This window comes from Corvus brachyrhynchos, unplaced genomic scaffold (genome assembly GCF_000691975.1).
Source record: "Corvus brachyrhynchos isolate BGI_N302 unplaced genomic scaffold, ASM69197v1 scaffold220, whole genome shotgun sequence".
In the NCBI taxonomy this organism is placed as follows: domain Eukaryota; kingdom Metazoa; phylum Chordata; class Aves; order Passeriformes; family Corvidae; genus Corvus; species Corvus brachyrhynchos.
In genome coordinates this window covers 5,464,580-5,469,793 of record NW_008236209.1, presented here as the reverse complement: position 1 = coordinate 5,469,793, position 5,214 = coordinate 5,464,580, and the positions used below count along the sequence as shown (strand labels likewise).

The window sequence follows — 5,214 nt, the reverse complement described above, 5'->3', positions numbered from 1 at the left end:
GCTGACTGTTTTTCCAGCAGTAATCCAGCGCTTTCAGGGCAAGAGCTCAGACTGTTCCAGTCAGCTCATTTGAGAAGATTTAAAACAAACCAACAACCCCCAGCCTAACAAACAGCGCCTTTCTAAATCTGCTTAGGGAGATATTTTCTTTTCACGGCCAGCTTTGCTCTGCAGCTTCCCAGCGCTTTCCCGATCCTCAGCTCCCCCCCTCTGCTCCTCACTTTTTTTAATTGGAAGGCAAAACAATTACGGCCGCGGGAAGGAAAATCCGAGCTTTGAGGAGCTTTTCCCGGCTCCTTCCCATCGGGCACGCTCTCCCAGGCTGGGTCCCCCGGCTAATTGCTCAGGAAATCCGCGCTGCTCATTGTCGGGCTGTCCTTAAGCTGCTAATTCCGAACTGGGAGAGGCTCTGGAAGGGAATCCATGGATAGAGCCCCGCGAGAGGGACCCAGCGGAGACCCGGGGCGGGGCGGGCTCCGGCGCTAATAACACATCCCTGTCCAATGGAAAGCGTTTCCTATGGAGACCCCCAGGAGTTCCCCCTGCCCACAGCCCCTGCCCAGACATTGGGCCCATTCTTGCGTCCCGTTTTCCCAAGACACGATGGCAGCAGCGCTCGGCAGCCCCGATCCCGCTTGGAACAAAGGCCGGGCAGCTGCCACCCAGCGCGGAGTTTGAGGATGAGCGGCTGAACTTGGACAAAGTGGGATTTTCCGCGTGGGAATAACGCGGCTCGTGTCCCAGGGACACAAAGGATCGCTGCGGGCTGTCAGGGAGGGATCCCCTGGAAGCACCGAGCCGCGGGAATGGTGGCGATCCCGGTAAGTCCCTGCTGTCCCCTTCCCGAGGCAGGAAAAGCGGCCGGATTTCATGGCAGCTCCGGGAGGGGGTTCTGGAAGCTGAAGGATCGGATGGATGTGGGGGATGAACCCAGCCGGGTTTCACTGGAGATCAGCGGTGTTTTCCCTACGCTGGCAGCTCCCACTCCTCCCGCTCCAGCCCTGCCATGGCTGGGGCTGCTTAAAGGCAGAAAGATGAGCTCCAACTTTTGGGAAAGTAAGTCCTGTGTGAGCTACTCCTCCAGATTGCATGGAAATGGTTCTAACTCCCACCGTAGTTCTCCATTCCCATCGAGATTCTCGTTGTGGCACTGCAAGTGACAAGTTTAGGACTTTTCTCTCCTGTTGTTTGTTGTGCGTTTGTGAAAACGGTCCCTTGGTTACAGCTTTCTTTTGTACTTGGAGTCAGTGTCATAAAGACACTTTAAGCTTAAAAAGGAGTTGGGTATAAATGTGGCATAAATTAGACTTTCACCTTCGTTTAATGGAGGGCTGGTTCCTACAAACTCTATTAAAAATTAGGAATTAAGTTATAAATATTATACTGAAGACCTTAAAAATTTATTTAATCACTTTGGCTTTCATTCATGGCCAAAATCTACTCCTGTAAAGCAGTAAATTTCAATGAGAAAAATTCAAAGACAGCTCTAAAAAACCGGGAGTCAGAAGTAAAATGAACGATGAACAACATCATTTAAAGATTTGGCTGTTTGGAAGAGAGAGGATTTAACACGATATAAGCACATGGCAGAAGAATTTGCAGGAAGAGTTCGGAGATTTTAATGACAATCCCAAATCATTGTTTGAGAGGAGACAATTGTGTGTGGTTTTTGTATTGCTGCCCTATAGGAACAGAACAGTCAAATCCAGAGGGTGGGAAGTACAAAGTTCACAGTGATAAGGACATTCCCCCCCTTGTAGTACTTTTCCATCTTCTTGCCCTTAGGAGCATTCCCTAAAAACAAAACAGGCAGGAAACCCTGGTACTTGGGGGGTTCAAAGCCTCTGAATTTTAAAAGTGTCAGGACAGCCCACCAACGCTTATGTCCAAAAGGGAGACAGAGGAGTCCTTCAACTTTATTCGAATAAGAGGAGAGAGTCCACTGGGCACACGCCCATGGGATTTTCTCTCTCGAGGTTTCGGAGGGCACAGCCTCCCTTTTATCCCGAACTCCCAGCCGCACGTTGCCCTCTTCGTTTCCCCCTTGCCTGAGGTACCAGGAAGGTGCAGCCTTCCCGAACCGCCTATCCCATATCCCCCCTTGAACCTACTGTTTTACCCCAAAGTTCAGAAGTCCAGCCTTGTGCAGACCCGTGCCTGTTTCAGGAACCAGACTGTCTGGGCCCGGTAAGGAACCTGCTGCCCCAAGACAGTAGAGGCACTAGGACCCATTTCAGACCTTAACTCCCATCAAACTGTTTGTAAAGACATCGGCACACATCTTTCCTCTCAAAAGGAAATCCAGAAACACATGGGAGGGAGGAAGGGAATGGGACAGGAGGCTGAACAAGTCACTGGAATCCTTTGAGGCTAAAAATGAGAATCCCCCTCAACTGATAAAAATCGATGTCCTCCAAATTCCAGGGAGCTCAGCTCCACACGGACAAACACAACAAATGCCCCAATTCCCCACTCACCTTCATTTAGGGCATTGCAATGAGGCACAGAACTGCAAAGCTGGGGTTGCTGAGGAGCAGGGATGGAAACATTCCCTGGGCAGGGGGAGGATGCTCTCCCAGCTGGAAGATGGATCCCTCCTCCAGCTGTGACCTCATGGCTGGAGCACAAGAGCAGGAATTAAGGCAGTTTTATCCAAAGCTTGGGCCAGATCCTGGAGACAGGGCGCACCGTTGGAGGGGACGTGGCAAAGCAATTTGGGATTCTGTCACTGTGGCACTTGGAGCCATCTGGATGGATGCCATGTCCGTGATCCACGGGTGCCAGCTGCCCCTCACCCTGCTTAAGGCTTATTTGGGATTTGGGGCTCTATTTCCCGATGTCTAAGCGTTACTGGCCAGGGCTGTGTGGCTGGAGCAGCATTCCCATCCTGACGGAGCTCCAGGATCCCAAAGGAGCCGTCCCCACGGGATGGGCTGGGTGGGGGTGCTCCTGGAGCACTCAGCCACCCTCAGCAGGTCTTCCCAGGTCAAGCGTGCGTGCAGAGCCTCACTCTGTTCCTCCACACGTTGCTCCTCCTCCCTAAATAAGGATCCGATTTAGTCCCAGGGAAGGGGAGCCACCACCTTCCACAGAAGGGAAATTCTCTCCCTGAAAAGAGGAGCTCTTTATTCCCAGAGCAGACAGTGGCTCTGCGAGGCTTCCTCCTGCACCAGCTCCCAGCTCAGCCCCATAAAAGGGGTAAAGATCCACCCTGCTCCGGAGCCAGACCAGCCTGAGCTGACCCTGGCTGCAGGGAAGTGTGCTGGATCATTTGTAAGGGTTTTGGTAGGAAAAGGAAAATCTCTTTATCTTGGCAAGTGAAATTAAGGGACATTCATCAGTCCCTGAGCCCCAAGACAAAGGTGTGTTCTGGCAGCAGAGCAGATCCTGTCTCTGGACAAAACATGAGCTCATCAGGCTGTGAGACCCTCTAATGCTGTAAACACACAGCCACAACAGACCTCTTCTTTTCCTCCAATAATATTCCCATTTTCCTTTCTTGAACCTGCAGACAACCCACCCTTTTCCTCCCCAGCATGTGTTTTACAGAGGGATATAACCATATTTAGCAGGAAAAGCAGCATCCAGCCCTTGCACGATGCCAAAATGTCATTGCCTTGCCCTGATCTCATCATTAGAAATCTGATTTCTAAGAAGCAGAAACACTGCTGTCTGTCTGAGATTGGATACTTCTGCATTGTGGAGTCATTTCGTACTTATTTTAACACTTTACAGAAAAAGCCAGGTTGGACAAGGCTTGGAGTACCCTCTGGAAGGTATCTCTGCCCATGGCAGGGATGGAACAGGATGAGCTTTAAGTTCCCTTCCAACCCAAACCATCCTGGGATTCTAGAGTCCCCAGAACTTCCCCTTTTCCTCGCAGGATAAAGCCATTTAAGAGAATAAAACCTTATTAGATCAGCCCCCTGCAGTAAATAAACGCAGGGCTCAGGTCCCGCAAGGTCCCAAACACAGATTGTGTCCAGCCCCATGGAAGGACTGGCCCAGCACCCAGAGGAATCCAGACAGAGCCCTTCCAGCCAGGCCACCTTGCCAAGGTGAAATAGGTGTTTGTGCTGCTGTGCTGGCACCTTCTTGCTACAAGGGAAGGGGAAAAGTCCATAATTTTTGGATAATCAGAGGAGGAAGTTCAGCTCTCCCATTTCAGCCAAGGGAGTGCAGAGGATCCAGCCCAATGGGATGAGGATGGGGTGACAGGAGGGCTCCATGTGGCTCAGAGGAGCTGAGGAAAGGCAACAAGGAGCCAAAAAGCCAAGGAATGGCCAAGGAGCCATGGAAATTGTGTCAGGGAAAGCGAAGAAAGGCAGCTTGTTGGGCAGGCTGCTGACTGGGAACCTTTTGGAACTGTGAGCAAATAAACCCAGGCCTGTTGTTGGAGTCCCCAGTGGCTCAGGGAAACAGGAGTCGCTTATTTTTTATGTTGTTTTTTTTTCTTAGCCACACTTTGTAAAGAACCAGGGCTACATCAAGGACGCAGCAACCTCCACCACAAACATTATTCCTGGGTGAAAACAACCTAGTCAGACAGGGTAACTTTGCTTTTCAGCACTTCATCAGCTTTTCTTTGCATCTAAATCTTCTCCATTGAAGCTGGCGCTGCCATTATCCAGCAATGCCCCTTCAGTGAGAGACCTGGCGCTCCAAACAAGCAGCATTCCCGCACTCCTCCAGCACCAAAGGCCAAGCAAAAAGCCCCTCTTACAAGTGTTAAATAATGCAAACTTCGCTGGGAAGCTTGGGGTGAATTCCATTGTTTCCTGGCTGCGGCCCAGCCCCTCTGGAGGCTGCTGGGGATGGGGAAAGGCAGAGCACGCCAAGGGTTAAAGGGTGATGTAAATGGAGAGAGACATTCTCAGTGCAAACAAAAAGAGAGTCATGCCCTGAGGATCAGTGGCTGAATATGGGGTAAGGCAGTTCACGATTCTCTTCTGAAGGAAACATTTTAATTAGCTCAATCCAAAACAGATACAGCCCAGAGAAGGCACCACGAGCAGGAAATGCTTTGTAAGTCTCAGAGGACAGTGAGGAGACAACGGCGGTGCTGAGCAATTAAAAACAAAAAAACCAAAAAAAAAACCAAAAAAAAAAAAAAAGGGAAAGAATAAAGGAGAGAGCCTTTAGGGTTCGGCCTAAAGGAGAGGCTCAGGCTTCCTTCCCTGCTCCATCCTGGAGAAGAATTCACTTGGGGTCCTG

At 50.6% G+C, this 5,214-nt stretch overlaps 1 protein-coding gene across 2 annotated transcripts in view; it reads left to right on the top strand.

Annotated features, from left to right (window-relative positions):
* LPAR4 (lysophosphatidic acid receptor 4) overlaps positions 1–5,214 on the top strand; it is a 13,574-nt gene that overhangs the window by 612 nt on the left and 7,748 nt on the right. The window contains exon 1 of one of the 2 annotated variants that reach the window (XM_008641615.2): positions 21–821. The exons of the other annotated variant lie outside the window; for it this stretch is intronic. The gene's annotated coding sequence lies outside the window, so the exon portion shown is untranslated. Of the gene's footprint in view, positions 1–20; positions 822–5,214 lie in introns of those variants that run through there. 2 annotated transcript variants of the gene reach the window in all.